This window comes from Suricata suricatta, chromosome 2, assembly GCF_006229205.1.
Source record: "Suricata suricatta isolate VVHF042 chromosome 2, meerkat_22Aug2017_6uvM2_HiC, whole genome shotgun sequence".
Classification (NCBI taxonomy): domain Eukaryota; kingdom Metazoa; phylum Chordata; class Mammalia; order Carnivora; family Herpestidae; genus Suricata; species Suricata suricatta.
Window position 1 is genome coordinate 148,996,694 of NC_043701.1, and position 16,790 is coordinate 149,013,483.

The 16,790-nt window shown below is 37.6% G+C and overlaps 1 long non-coding RNA gene across 1 annotated transcript; it reads left to right on the top strand.

Annotated features, from left to right (window-relative positions):
• The first annotated feature begins 5,552 nt into the window (after positions 1 to 5,552).
• Positions 5,553 to 14,484, top strand: LOC115273140. The gene is made up of 3 exons (XR_003900708.1): positions 5,553 to 5,633; positions 13,639 to 13,671; positions 14,132 to 14,484. It is a non-coding gene; the product is annotated as an uncharacterized LOC115273140 (long non-coding RNA).
• The last annotated feature ends 2,306 nt before the right edge of the window (positions 14,485 to 16,790 follow it).

A 16,790-nucleotide genomic window follows, 5' to 3' on the forward strand; every position in this document is an offset into this window, starting at 1 on the left:
TGCATTCTTTTTTATGGCTAATATTCCAGTGTGTGTGTGTGTGTGTGTGTGTGTGTGTGTGTGTGTGTGTATACACTGTGTCTTCTGTATTCATTCATCAGTTGATGGACATCTGCTCTCTTTCCATAATTTGGTTACTGTTGATAATGCTGCTATAAACATATAAATATAACAAAGAATATTTATAAAGTTGTCAGAGAGCTATGGAAGCAAAAATAAGTATATAAGCTCAAACTTTAGATAAGAAAAAAACTTTTGAGGTAAGCTGAGAATCACCTCCTGATGAGAGAAATGAAAGATCTAAATAAAAGGAAGAGATATTTAATGTTCATGGACTGGAAGACATATCAATATTATTAAGATATCCATACTTTCTCATTTGAAGTATGAATTACATGCAGTTCAAATCAAAATCCCAGGAAACTACTTTGTAGATATTGATGAGATGATTCTAAAGTTTATATGGAAAGACAAAGTACCTGGGATAGCCAACACAATCCAGAAGAAGAAGAGGAAGGAGGAGGAGGAGGAGGAGGAGGAGGAGGACAAGACAGCCAACATAAAACTGAAGGCGTAGGAGGAAGAGGAGGAGCAAGAAGAGGAGATTAAAGGGAGGGGATTGACATTATCTGATCTCAATACTTACTATAAAATCTCAGTCATCAAGGCAGCACCGGATTAGTGAAAGAAAAGGCATATTGGTCAGTGGAACAGAATAGAAAAACCAGAAATAGACCCAAGCAAATATAATAAAATATTGACGAAGGAGCAAAGGCAATACCTTGGGGAAAGGATAATTTTTTCAACAAATGACTTAGACAATTGGACATCCATGTACGAAAAGTGAACCTTGATATAAACTTTATACCTTTCACAAATTAACTCAAAATGAATCACAGACCTAAATGCAACATTATACAATGTCTAGAATTAACATGGGAGAAAATGAGGTGTCTGGTGTTGAGTTTTTAGATTTGATACCAAAAGTATAATTCATGAATGAAAAGGAATGATTAGTTGGACTTCATTGACATGAAAAACTCCTGATCTGTCAAAGAAATTGTTACTAGAGCAATAAAACCATGTGGTATCCTGGAAAAAGAGTTTTTATAGAACACATACATGATAAAGGACCAGTGATCAAAAGATAGAAACAGCTCTTAAAATTCAACAATAAGAAAACAACTCAAATAAGAAATGGCCAAAAATATTGAATAGACACCTTACCAAAGAAGATACACAGATGACAAAACAGCATGTAAAAACAGGCTTCACATTACTTGTCATTAATGAGATGCAAAATAAAACATTGATGAGATACCAATATACAATATACCTGGATTGAAATTGACAATAAGATTTGTGAGGAGCATAAAACACAAATTTATAAGCAGAACTAACACCATGGAATTTTGGATGGCTATATTTTATGTGGATTTTCCCTCTGTAATGGCTATTTTTCAAAATATTGAAATTATTTATAGTATGGTTCTGGCCACAATGGAATTAATCTAGAAATTATTAATAAAAAGATAACTACAAACACCCCACTATGTGAAATTAACTCATATGCTTCTAGTCTATGGATCCAAAAAAATAAAAATGTAAATTAGAAAATGTTTTAAACCAAATTACAATATAGGTAACTTACCAAAATTTGTGGGATGAAAATAAGCAGTGCTTATAGAAAAATTTAAAGCTTTAAATGCTTATTTTAGAAAAGAAAAAGGGCTGAAAACCAATCATTTAACATTCTATTTCAAAAAGCAAGAAAGCACATTAAGGCCAGCTCAAGGGAAAAAGAAGGAAAGAAATAACAAACATAAAGCAAATATCAATAACATTGAGAACAGGCACACTGTGGAAAGAAAAAAATTAAGGAAACTAAAAGCAAGTTAAGATTAATAAAATGGATTAAACTTTGTAAAACTAATAGAGCTAAAAAGAGACACACAAACTAACAATGTACAGAATAAAAAGGGAACATTATTACAGATCTCATAGAGATAATCTTGAGTATTTTGATATACATAAACCTGAATCAATATTCCCACAAAGAAAACCCTGGCTTCATTAATGAATTCTTCCAGACACTAAAGGAGAACGCATCCCAATCTTGCACAAAACTCTTCCACAGAATAAAGGAAGAGGACAGATAGGAGTACATGTAACTGTTTTTACAAGATCAGCACAATATGGATTCTGAAATTGAATGAGGGCATTTTTTAAAGTTTATTTATGTATTTTTGGAGGGAGAGAGAGAGAGAAGGAGGGAGAGAGAGAGAGAGAAAGAGAGAGAGAGAGAGTGTGAGAAAGAGAGAGAGAATGAGTGGGGGAAGGGCAGAGAGAGGGAGAGAGAGAATCCCAAGTAGGCTCTACGCTCTGTGCTGAGCCCAATGGGAAGCTCCATCTCACAACCATGAGACCATGACCTGAGCTGAAATCAAGAGTCAGAGGCTTACCTAACTAAGTCATCCAAGTGCCCCAAGGACATTATTAAAATAAGAAAACCTCGGATCACTCTCATAAACAAATGGCAAATGTCCTTTGTTAAATATTAGCAAGTCAAATCTAGCAATATATAAAAGTTATAATACATTATAACTTTACTAAGTGAACTATTCTGAGTATGCAAGCTTGGTTTCTCATTATAAAATCAATCAGTGTAATCATCACTTTAAAAGAAAATGTAGAAAAGTATATGATCACTTTGATGCTTGTGGAAAAGGCATTTGTCAAAATTCAATGTCAGTTAATGATAAAAATTCCTAATGATAATGATAAATATTCCCAGCGAGTTTGAGATCTATGAAAATTTACTTAATCAGATAATGCATCTAAAATCTTCCAGCTGATATATTCATAGCAAAATATTAGAAAACTTACTCCTGCATTAGGAACAAGACAGATGTGTCTGCTAACACCACTCTTACCCCACATTTATCTGGGAGGCTGTGCAATGAAGGAAGAAAAAGAAAAACTGTAAGTGTAGGAAAGGAAAAAACAAAGCTTTTATTATTTTCAGACAATATGTTCTTGTTTGCTTAGAAAAGTTAAGAGAATTTAGTGGAAAACTTTAGGAAATGAACTTACTAAGATCTTTGGAGATAAGGTTAGTTTACAGAAATGAAATGTCTTTTTGTACTTCAATCCCGAAGAAGTACCAAATAAATTTAGAAAATTTATATTAACATCAAAAAAATTAAATAAGAACAAATCTAACAAGACTGCATAGGATGTCTGAACCGACACTAAAAATTTACAAAGAAACTAAAGAAGACTGAAATGAATGAATTGTAGATCTTGTATTATTGAATCAATATTGTCAAGATGTCAATTTACCCCAAATTAATACATACATTCAATGAGATCCCAATCAAAATCCCAGGAAAGATTTTTTTTAAAGGGGGGAGGGCAAAAATTGACAAGATGATTCTAAAATTCACACAAATGCAAAAAGTCTGGAATACTCACAACAGTCTTGAAGAAGAAAAGTACAGTAGGAGAACTTTACTATTAGGTATCATGTGATATTATAAATTTATTATTGGATCAAAGAAAGACAGACTGAACCATACAGTAGAACAGAGTCCAAAATCATATTTATATATATGTTTATAACAAGGTGATAGTGTAGTTCAGTGGATGAAACAATGGTTTTTTTCAAGAAAAGGGGCTGGATATCTATGGGTAAAAAATAATGGAACAAGACCACTTTTTTCACCAAATGTTAAATAAATTCCAGATGGATGTTTGATCTAAATGAAATATGAAACAATAAAGTTACTTGAAGAAAACATAATAATATGCATTTGAGAACCTGGGGTAAAGAAAACTTTTTTTTCTCTAAAGGACACAAACGCCACACTACAAAAGAAAACAAGTGATAAATCAATCTGTATTAAAATTTAAGACACTATGTTCGTAAAAGGCAACTTTCCTAGTAGGAGGAAGTGTTTGCAATACATACAGCCAGCAAAGGATTTGTATCCAAAATGTATTTTTTAACCCCCCACAAATTAATACCAACATATATTTTACTATAATTTTCAATTATTGGCACTTACTAGACCACTTGGTTTATAAATTGATCCTTTAAAAAAAACTTTATTTTGAGAGAGAGCACACACACATGGGGAAGGGGCAGAGAGAGAAGAGAGAGAGAATCCAAAGCAGGCTCTGTACTGTCAACACAGAACCCAACCCAGGGCTTGAATTCATGAACCCATCACCCTGGATATCATGTCATTCTTGCCCAGTTTGCTGTTTATTTGGTTTTGTTACATCAGTATATATTCCAAAAACAAACCAAAAAAGTGCGTAAATTTTTGTTTTGATTACTCTTAACTTTATAAGAATGTTGTAAATAATACCGGAAGTCACTTTTTCACTGAATATTACATTCTTAAGATTCATCCAAACTTTTGTCACTGTTGTTTATTTTGACTGCTACGTAATATTCCATTCTGTGAATATGCCACATTGTGTTCATTTTCTTTCCTACTCATGGACACTAGGTCAGTTCCAGTTGCCGAGGTAAACATTCTTATATGTGTTTCCTATAGTATCTATGTAAGAATTCCTTTCCTATAGATGCCTAGAGCTTCAGTTACTGGATCAGTCTATGCCGACAGTCAACTGTACATTCATTTTGCATCCCACGATTATCTGTTCTTCATAGAGTTTTTCCAAGTTATTTAACTTACCATATTTCATCAATCCTAACATGTACCTTCCCCCCATATTTAAATTTTTTAAAAATAGTAATATTCTTGTGATCAATGATATATCGTGGTTTGACTATTGGTATTTTCTTCTTTTTAAATGATACATAAAATAGTGACTTGTCTTAAAATCAATAGTGTTTTAGATTTGGTAAATATGATCATTTTCACAAAAACAAGTTCTTGCACACATGTACTTCATCACTCCCACATTCAACCGTTTACAAAATGTTAAATCCTATAATTAAAATCACAAGTGCAACTGGCACATATAAGCGTGGGGGAAAAGGCAACTGACTCTTGGAAAGCTCGTAGGGAGCCGGAGGCAGGAGCAGAGTGGAGCGGGGAGAAGGGGCGCTGCCAGGCAGGACTTGGCCACTGCGGGCACAGGTCAGGTGCACCAGGGGGGAGAAGGCAGAGAATGTCGATTGCGAGCTGGCCAATGGAGATTCCTGGAGAGAACTCTTAAGGTAACCCCTCAGAGTGGCTTTCCCCAATACAAAGCTGTGAACCACCCTTTTGGCGAGTCTGCCTGAGAAATGACCGGTCCAGCTGGCGTGGCTCGCCTAGCTCAGGGACTGCGGGCCCGCCCTGGCCTGTTGCATAGATCTCTGACCATTAATAAATCCTCTCCCCTGCAAAACACTTTCACTTCCTGTCCCATTCCTTCAGAAACCAGGAAGAGTAATAAGATCACATTAAAGAGAGGGATCCTACCGGCTCTTCGGCTCTTCGGCAGAACCTTATTTTTCTTCTTTGAAAAGAAGACGTTTAGCGGGGGTTTCGTTACCGGCAGTAGCTTCCTGTTCTCAAGTATCGCCACCTCCAAGGAGCAGGGGCACGTGGAGTAAGCAAGGAGGACCCCAGGGCTTTCCGGAGGTTTCCAATTCCCTTACCTGCGCTTCTGCGGTGAGCATTTTAAACTTCCTTTGTAATTCCCAAGTCAGAAAGGCAACATCATGCTCCCAAATGTGTTCCCGGGAAGGAGAGAGAGATCCTTGGCCCCCTGACTTGCTCCCACTGGCACCCTGGGCCTGGGTGTCCTCATTTTGTGCCAAACCCCAGAGTATCCTTGCAGGATTAACCATGATCATTCTGGTTTTGCATGGTGCCTGCGTGCATTAAGCACCTGATAAATATCACCATCATTACTTTTATTCATCATCTAAAGGCAGCAGTGAGGTGGGGAGGGGGGGGGCATTAGCCTGTCATGCTCCAAAAAAGAAATTTGTTTGTCGCAGTGATTAGGAGGGAAACAAGAAAGCCTGATGTATTATTGCCAAGACTTTCCCTGCAGTTTTCAATTTCTCTTTTCTAGGAATAGAAGCAGAAAGTATAGGGAAAATGTCATTTAACAGATAACCTTCCCTCCTCCAGTTTTGTTTTATTATTATTTTCCTTGAGGCATCACAACCAAAAAACATGGGGGAAATTATTCTATGAAACTTCTTAGCTGGAAAAATTAAAACCACATTTCTCTGTCTGTGGCCTCTGACTCTCGGAGCAGATGGCTCTGGCGGAGCTCCCTGCCTGCACACCAGGATCCGGCCCCCTCCCCCTTCCATTGATCATTGTGACATACCAGCGGTGCCGGGAGCCCAGGCGGAGCGGGGAGGCCGGGGCTCGTGTGTACACATAGATTCATTCAAGCTGGAATGAAATATGGCAGTCACAGTGGCCTTTTCAAATATGTCTTCTGCAAATTAAATTAGAGGACTCGAGAACAGGCATTCGAATGAATTATAAGAATCAATTAAGTTATAATCACTGAGCAGCTTAAAAACCACTTGCACGTATATTTTATCATTCAGTCCTTACAATGACAAGGGAAGGGCCATTATTATAATGCTTTGCTTAACAAAGGAAAGAACGGAGGCTTAGAAAAGCTGAATGATTTGTCCAAAAATACAGATCAATCAAGGTGCAGAGCTGGGACTTCAAACAAGTGTTACCCAGCGTCTGGTCTTCCAAGAGCTTGGGACTTGTGCTAGAAAGGATCTCAGTTATATTACTTTAGCTCCATGTCCCATGATTTCTTTCTCAAGACTGCAACCAAACAAACAAATAGTTTTTCTGTGTGAAATTGCAAAGGGAAGGAGGGAAGAAAGGAAGAGTGAGAAGGAGGGAAGGAGAATGGGAGAGAGGAAAGGGGAAAGGAAGAGAAGGGAAAGGTAAGGAAGGGAAGGGAAAAAGAGAAAAAAAAATAAAAGAGTAACAGCGTGGCACCTGGTGTCTCTCCTGAAGGAACATCTGTGTATTCCCCTAAACCATGAGAAAGAATCTAGCTTTTCATCATAAATTATCTGGAAGAGATTGCACAGGCCTTAGACAACACAACACACAGAAAACTTTCCCTAAAATCCTCTTTAGATACCTCTTCTTTTCCCTGAAGATTTAAATGTGACAACTTCTAAACAAGTCCCCCCTGTCTTTCTGTAGAGTCCTGTGCCTGCCACCCTGCCCTCCCCTTACTGTCACACAGTGGGCTCACCTAGCCTGTCCTCCTCAGAAGCCCGGCTCCCCACCTATGATTCTCCAGCCAGGAATTGGAGGGAACAAAATCCTCCATCCTCTTACATATGAGGCCCACTGCTCCCTTATAAAAGGAGAATAAATAAGAGAGCTTCATGAAAGAGGAGATATCGGGGCGCCTGGGTGGCTCAGTCGGTTGGGCATCCAACTTCAGCTCGGGTCATGATCTCACAGTTTGTGGGTTTGAGCCCCGCATCAGGCTCTGTATTAACAGCTCAGAGCCTGGAGCCTGTTTCAGATTCTATATCTCCCTCTCTCTCCACCCCTCTCCTGCTTGTGCTCTGTCTCTCTCTATCTCAAAAATAAGTAAACATTTTTTAAAAATGTGTTATTCTTTAAAAAAAAATAAAGAGGAGATATCATTGGTCTTAGAGAAAAAAATGGAATTGCAAGTAGAAAGTAGGAGAGGAGATAAGGCACCAGAAAAGCTTGGGGCTGCTGGGGGGACTTTAAGTCCCTAATTGAGGTAAGTGAGCCAAGATGTGTGCAAAGCAAGGCTGAGATGAGGAACACAGAGGGGCTGACCATGGCCGTGGCTAAGAAGGTATGAAAACACCTTACACGTAGGGAGATGCATGGGAGAGGGCAAGAAAGGGATGTTCCTTTACCACCTCCTTCTAGATCTTGTATTTACTCTAATCAGAGAATGGAAGTGGATGATATTTGGTAAATGCACTTGAATTTTGAAGAATATGATATTGGAAAATAGGCCTGCTTGGAACTTTGGAGTGGCCCTTTCCTTTGGGAAGCAGGAGAAACCACAGGAGTCTGGGGGGACTATGAGGAGAACATGGCAGTTGGGAAGCTCAGTAACACCCCTGATGCCAAGTCAAGGGCCCACCCCCCTGTACCACGGCTGTCTTTCACATTAGCTGGGTAATTCTAACATCTCAATCGTTGATGACATGAAAAACTCTAGGAGGTAAGCCACATAGTTGTGGGTTTTTAACATTTTGATAGTTTGGCTGTTGTACAGACTTTTATTAAACCCAGACCCCCATGCACACAAATAGTTCTGAAGAGAATTTTTCTGAGCATCAGAAAATATTTTGGCCTGGCACCTCCTGCCCCTTAGAATTTTTCTCCAGGGAGAGAGAGGAGGGAAGTGATTAAACTTTTGCTGGTTTACTGAACATAGCAGATCAGTGCTATGGACTCATGTGCCGGGTGGTAGTATCTCTATCCTGAATCACTATGATCACGCAATTTTGAAGAATTTAGCACAAGGGGAATTCCTGGTGCCTTTTGTGTCCTCCCGAGAATTTGATTGGTTCGCCCTTCTTGGTTTGATGAGTTAGGGGTGGTGAGGCTGTATTATGGCATAACCCCTCGATTTGCCAGATTTGGAACATAGCATGTGGTAAGACTCAATACATTCTTATTAAATGACAGAGTGAATCTTGGATGAGAGAGTGGATGGACTAATACCGGTGGACCTGGATTCCATGATGGTTTCTGCAATGTGGTGTTGCTTGTGGCTGCAACCTCACTCTTCCCCAAGGAGGAGCAATCATGCCAGAGTCTTTGAGGATGAGCTCAGCCTGTGGTCCTTGGCTTAGAGGTTAGGGATGAGCTTCTAGTCCAGCAGTGTTGGGGCTTCTCCTTCTGACTAACACAATAATAGCATTTCCTAGGGGTGGCATGGAGCAAGCTTCAGGGAGGACCGACCTGGGGGAAACTTGATGGTGACCTTCTGCCCAGATCCACAGCTTGCTGGACAGGGCTGCACGTAAGGGCATCTTTTTTAGCAAATGCATTGTGTTTGACCTTAACACTAGAACCTTGTTGTGCATTCATGTGTTTAGCAACAAATACTCTGTAGCTGTCTGTCATCTCTTAGCTTCTCTGAGTCTATCTATGACCAAATTGCTGAATCTGACACTGGGGTGTGTTAAGAAATAACATAGATTATATGCTTTTTAAATAATTAGAAATAAATATTATGTTGGAAAAATTCACTTCCATTTAATAAGAGGCCCAGTTGACAAGACCTAAAACTGCTCCCCGTATAACCTGATACTGATTAAAACTTGGTAGAAGTATAAAATCCATCAACAAGATTCAGATCTGCCAAGTTTGACTTAGGAAAGTTGACTTTATTGAAATCATAGTCACAATGAAAATTGAAAGTGGGCTCTGCCCTGAGGAGAGAAAGAGTGTGAGCGGAGTAAGGGCAGAGACTAGGGGGCAGAGAATCTGAAGCAGGCTCTGTGCTGACAGCAGCAAGCCCAGTGTGGGGCTCGAACTCACAAACTGTGAGATCATAACCTGAGCCGAAGTTGGACACTCAACCAACTGAGCCACCCAGGTGCCCCTGTATTTCCTTTTATATGTGGGTTTAAATGAGTTCCTTATATACTATTCATGCTGATTAGTTGCATATATTACAAATATTTTCTCTCTGTCGATAACATTATTTTCCATAGGGTATCTTTTGATAACTTGTAATTTTAATATAGTCAGTTTTCAATCATCTGGAACTAATGCCTGGTTTATTTCCTTATATAAATAGTATGCTTTGTTACTGTTTAAAATTTTCTTCTCTACTCCAATGTAAAATTATCTAACTATGTATTCTACTAAAAGTTTCCATTTTTCTTTCTTGACATTTAAACCATGAATTGGTCTGGAATATGTTTGTGTATATAGTGTGAGGTCAGGATGCAATTTTATTTTTGTCCACTTGGATAGCCATTTTTAATATGCCTTTCTTTCCCCCATTGATCTGGTACACCACATCTCTCACATCCCAAAGCTCTTTACATGCACAAATTTCTTTCTGTTTTTTCTCTTTGATAATACATTTTGTGGCAGTAGTAGACTGTTTTAATTGTTATGAGATTAAAATTGGCTTAAATGTTTCTTTTCTCTGCTACTTCAACGTATCTGGTTATTCTTGACTTAGGGAAGAATAACCAGGATACTTCCAAGCAAATCTTACCATCAACTTACCAAATTTTAAGAAAATCCCTGCTAGAATTTGGATTGGACTCATATCGAATCTGTAGATGAACTTTAAGACAATTGACACCTTAAAGATTTGTTTCATTTTTGTGATCACAGTATATTTCTCCATTTACTTAGACTTCTTTTTAACTGTTCAGAATACTGTTCAGAATCTTTAGAAGCTTACATTTCATTAGAATTATTAGGTTCTGGCACTCTCTAATACACTATTTTAAAGGCAGTGTCTTTTCAATGACACTTTCTATTATTTGTGGGTAGTTTAATAGGCATTTATAATTTAAATACCAAACAAAAGATGAAGTAAATGAATAAATGAATTTTGCGTATCATTTATAATAATCTATGTTCTTTTGACTTCTCCATGTAAAGGCTGACATCATCTGGAATTAATGACTGGTTTATTTCCTCCTTCCTAATCCTTCTGCACTTAACTGATTATTCTCCTACCCTTACTGCAGTATTGTGGAAACCCACTATGATGTCTAGCAGAAGCAGGAGTAGTGGGGAGAGTCTCATGTTTCCTCATTTAATGCGGCATTTGCTATGGTATTTTAATAGATACCCTTTATTAGATTATAAAAGTGCCCTTGCACTTCTAGTTTACTAAGTTTATAGTCATGAGTGTATATTGAGTGTTGTCTTAAGGTTTTTCTCAACCTATTGAAATGATTGTATAATTTTTAATCCATTCATATGGTAAAATAGGTGTTTTATACCCAAGTGGTATCAAGCCAGGTTTATCTTGATTGGTTGTCATTGTGTAAGGTTTGATTCAATTAGTGTTACTTAATCTATTTTACTGAGTAAAGAAATGTTATAAGTTGACGTTTCCAACATGTCAATGTAGTTTTGGGTGTCAGGGTTACGGTAGCAGAGGAGGGTTCCTTCTTTCTATTTGTTGCCGTGGCGATGAAAGATTGAGATGGAGTAGGGGCGCCTGGGTGGCTCAGCTGGTTAAGTGTCTGACTTTGACTCAGGTCATGATCTCACGGCTCGTGGGTTCGAGCCCTGCATCCGGCTCTGTGCAGACAGCTCAGAGCCTGGAGCCTGCTTTGGATCCTGTGTCTTCCTCGCTCTCTGCCCCTCCCCCTCTTTCAAAAATAAATAAACATTTTTAAAAAAGATTGAGATGGTATACTTGATTGAAAAGCTTGGTATAACTTACTGGTAAAATTATTTAAGCCAATTATTTTTCTTCTTCAGAAGATTTATAACCGTTGCTTCAATATTGTTATCCCTTATTTCTTCTATCAGTTTTGGTAGGGTTTTTTTATGATTTCTTTTTCAATTTTCTCTGTTTTTAGGTGGTTGACATCTGCCATGTTATATTTGAATTCTCTGTTTAAAATGACTCCTGTCTTTTTTTTCCATTCAAAATATTCTTTGGTTTAATTTTCCCTTAATCTCACCAAAGATACTTGTTTATTTTTTAAGATTTTTGTGAGTTTGGCCATATTTATTCTGTTTACTGCTTTTCATTAGGATCCTTCTATTGTTCTTTCCTGAATCTTACAAGTTTTAGCCTTTAATTGTCAGCCATTCATTCTCCTTTTCCTTTGGAAGTACTGAAGACTATAAATTTTCCCCATAGCCCCTCTCTTGTTACATCTCTGAATCCTGATAGGTAGTATATTTATTATTGTTTCATTCAAAGAATTGAAAACTTTCATTATAATTTGTTATTTAAACCACAAGTGATTAGTTTTTTCAGTTTCCAAATATATAAGGTTTTAAGCCTAGATATTTGTTTTAGCTTCAACTTAATTATTAAAACGAGCAAACCTGAACTCTGTCCTACATACGCCGTGAATTCTATTGAGGCTTGCCTTGTGACCTAGTGCCAAACAGATTTTGTAATATTTGTTGGATAACTTGAGAGGAGTCTATATTCTCTATGTGTTGGATATAAATTTAATTGAGTTGCTTACATCTTTAATATTCTTGCTAATTTTTGTCTTCCTGACATGTCTATAATCAAGTGAAGTACTTTGAAGTTCTGAGCACACTGATTTTCAAACCTTCCTGGAATTGTACCAAATCGGCTTTGCACATTTGGAGAGCATTTCGCTAAATGTACACATGTTTAAAATTCCTGTAGCACCTTGAATCTTGAATATTTTATCACTGTGTCGTGACTCCCTTGATGCCTAATAATTGTGTATTACTTAAAGCCTATTTTTCTGCACCACCTTCCTTTTGGCTAAGAATTTCCTGAAACATCTTTTACATCCATTGTGTGGAGTCCAGAAAACGGATGCCTAATCCAAAGAGTAACAATTTTCTTAGGCACTTCTGAGGATAGAATTTGAAAACGGAGAATTGCCTACAAATAGGGTGAAGGAAATGGAGCAGCAAAAGGAGAGAGGTGAGCTAATCCAGGTATCAGAGAACGGCACCAGGCCATTTCCAGTCATAAAGTGGGAGAAGCAGATGCACAAAGGGGTTCCCAGAGCCCACGCTGGCTGCTGGCAGGGCTACTGTGGGAACCAGCATGAGCAGGAAGCAGGCGTCTACACTCTCCGGCTCCTGCTGTTGTTGCTGCTGCTGCTGCAGCATTGTTTCTGTGACTTCCTTTTTATATAGTTTTATTACATCCCTATGTGTGCTTTAAAATTATATTCTGTATTTAGTTTTTTTAACTTTTTAAAAATGGCACGAATCTGTATATAATCTCCTGGGTTTATTTTCACATTTAATTGTCTATAGTTCAGGTTGATTCATTTTGTGGCACGTCTGTCTGGTTAGTTTACATTTCATTATGTAAACACACCAGAGTTTATTCATGGACTCTCCTGTTGATAAGCATTTGGATTCTTTTCAGAATTTCTGTGAATAGCACTGCTGGGAGCTTCTTGTGTGAAAGTTTTGCTTAAAGATATATAAACAAGTGAAATTGTGGGTCATAAGGTAGATGAATATTCAACTTTATTGGTTAATGCGGTTTTCCAAAGTGGTTTCACCAATTTATGTGCCATCTTGATTCCATAGATAGGTGGATTGGTAGGTAGGTAGGTAGTTAGGTAAGTAAATAGTATAGATTAGGATAGACAATATTTGCAAATGCCCTAAATATTATTCACAAGGTAAAAGCAGAGTTCTAAAATGCACAAAGTGAGGAGCATACAGCTTTGCCTAGGATTACAATCACACTTGCCACATAGGAAATTTGACTTTTCCAGAAAGTCATGCAAATGAAATGAAAGAAGCCTCTGTATATGGCTTCTTCCAGATAGTATAATGTTTTTGAGATTCATCTGTGTTTTATATGTATCAATAGTTCATTTTCTTTTATTACTGAGATGCATTTCATGTATGGATGTACATTAGTTCATTTTTTCATTCACCAGTAAAAGGATATTAGTGTTCTTTACAGTTGGTGATTATGAATTAAGTTTCTATGAATATTTGCACACAGGTCTTTGAGGGGGATCTGTTTTATTTGCCCTGGGTAAGTATCAAAGATCAGAATGGCTGGATCATATGGTAAGTATATATTTAACTTTTTAAGATACTTCCAAACTTTTCTAATGTAATTTTATAATTTCTACTCTACCTACAACACATGAAAGTTCTAGTTGCTCTGTATCTTTACTAGCACTTGGTATTGTCAATCTTTTAAATGTTAGCAATAAAGTAGGTGTATAGGAGTATCTCATTATGGTTTTATTTCACACTCCCCTAATGTCTAATGTTGTTAAACATCTAATCAGATACTTATTTGCCATCTCTATCACCTCTTTGGTGAAGAGTCTGTATCATTCTTTCCCTCATTTTGTAAACTAAATTGTTCATCTTCTTACTGAGTTTTGCATGTTCTTTGTATAATCTGGTTACAAGACTTTTATCATATGTGTGCTTTGCCCATATTTTCTCCTAGTCTGTGACTTATCTTTTCATTTTCTAAATAGAGTCATTTTAAAAAGCTGGGTTGGAAGACACATCTGTTAATTTCAATACTTACTGTACAACTACAGCCATCCAGACAATGTGGAATTGGTGCAAGATGAACAGATACATCAATGGGACAGACTAAAGAGTCAACTGATGTTCAACAAAAAGTACAAGATAATTAATTGAGAAGTGATGGCGTTTTCAACAAGCAATGCTAGAACAACCTTGTGAAACACACAAAGCAAAACAAAACCTTGAACTCTTCCCATGAACCACATGCAGAAATCGGTCTGAAATAAATTGTAGACCTAAAGATAAAATCTAACACTGCAAAATTCTATAAATAAAATGTAATAGAAAATCTTTTCAATCATGGGTTAGGAAAAGATTCCTTAGATAGGATGCAAAAATACAAATCGCAAAAGAAAACTATGATAAATCAGACTTCATTAAAATTCAAAATTTCCACTTAATGACTTTTAGTCTTCAAAACAATATAAAATTGATAGGATATAAGGAATATTGTATTCATTTTACAGATGAAGAAATTGAAACAGAAAAGTTTAGACCACAAAGCTGGAATGATTAAAGCAAGGGATCAAATGTTGGTGTTGGCTTCCAAGGGCAGGTTTTAGCCTCTCTGTAAACACAGAAGTTGATCTAATACAATCCAAATGCAAACACAAATAACTTTTATTAGCTGTGCCACAACTCTGTCAAAGATAATTGAGAGTGGATGTATGCTTAGACATACACAGAATCCTTATCTCTTACGTACATATAGACAGATATCTGTGTAGCTTTTTAGACCGACAGGCATTTGGCAAAACCCCTATGAGGTCATCCCAATATAGACATTTCCCAACTAATCTCCAAATTGATCTGATAGGAAATAGCAAATATCAACTAATCTGTGGCTTCCAAGGAGTATAAAGGTTGACATTAGCAAGGACTTGGCATTGCTGACTTTGCCATGTGGCTTTGGCAACCACACTGAAAAGAGCATAGCCTTATAATTCACTGACGTCATGTGCTCTCAGATATCAATATGCAAGATGATCTATGTTACATGGGCCTGGATGCCCTATGAGTTCCTCTCTTTCCTGCTGCCCAGTGGATCTGACACAATTCCACCAACAAAGATTACCGTGAAGTGGACTAGAAACCATTCCCAACTCAAAATGAAACTTTATTATTTTTTTAAATTTTATTTGAGAGAGAGGCAGAGGGAGAGTGAGGGAGAATCTTAAGCAGGCTCCATGCTCAGTCTGGAGATGATGCAGGATGTGATCTCACAATCAAGAAATCATGACCTGAGCCAAAACAAGAGTCAGACGTTTAAGGGCTGAGCCCCTCAGGTGCCCCTCCAAATGCAACTTTCTATCAAACTGTATCAGACTGTCCACAGAAAACTGAACTGGGTTGGAGATGGTTCAGCTGAAGCCAATATGGAAGCTCTCAGGGAGTTGAGAACAAGGGTAGAAATCCACACTAGAAATCATCCATCATTTGCAAGAAGATTGGATCTCTTCCATGCATTCTTTAGCAGATTATTTTGAAGTGCAATTCTCAGTGTAGATTTGGAGTCAAATAGTGGATGTGTGATGGAAAAAAAATAAATTTATCTGTCTCCAGAGCAAAGGCACCAATAATACCCCTTTCTTACATTTTAGGCCAAAATTCTTGTTTAAGTTCTATGATCAAAAAAGAAACTATCATATAAAGCCTGTCGATGGATAGATTCCTGAGCTTAGTTGTCATCTTAAAGTAACATTGATTAAAATAGCCATTTTAATTCCAATGTCTATTTGGTATTGGCTCCAGCACAAACAGTGTCTCCTCCATTATAAAAACCAAACCAAATTAACCAAATAAGAGCACTTTCTCTCTGTCTGGTTTGGTTTGAATCAAGCATCTGCCCCTGGAAGGTTGGGTAGAAGAGGGGAGCAGATTCACACTCACTGGAGGGAAGCCCAGTGTGTTATGGTACTGTTCAGACATCATTCGGGGAGAATTCATTTCCTTCTAAGCAGTCATTTTGTCAAAAGTGTCTACTTTATCTCACTGTCCACCCTCCACCTGCCTCTCCTATCCTCCAAATCTTCCAGATCCTCCATGATGCATGGGATAAAAGCCAGACTCCGTAGCGTGGTGTATGAGGCTACTCATGAGGTCTGGCAATCCCCTAGCATGCAATCTTATGTTTCACTTCTTTGCTCTCACTCCTAACCTGAACCTTAAGCTTCTACCACACTAAAATTCCTGTCAACCCTGGTCATGCCTTATTCCTATATTATCTGCCTTTTGAATATATTTTTACCCTGAATGAATCTATCTGGGAAATGCCCATTCATCTTTTTTAGAGATAGCTTAACCATCAGCCTCTTCTCTACAAAGATTTCCCAAATTCTCTCCATCACACTCTCCTCTGGGACTGAATCAGGCTCCTTTCATTTGGACATCTCAAGCTGCATTTGCTTACTTTTCTTGTGGTGCTGCATTATATCATATTGAAATAGCTGTGCCTGTGCTCTGTTCATGTATGCCATTTTGACTTCTGGGAGAGATCACATTTTGAATGATTAACCAATTCAACAAAAAAATCGATTAATTAATTTAGCTTCAGCACCAAGGTTAAGCCGCTTCTTATTGATTATGCCCAGATCTTAGTACCAA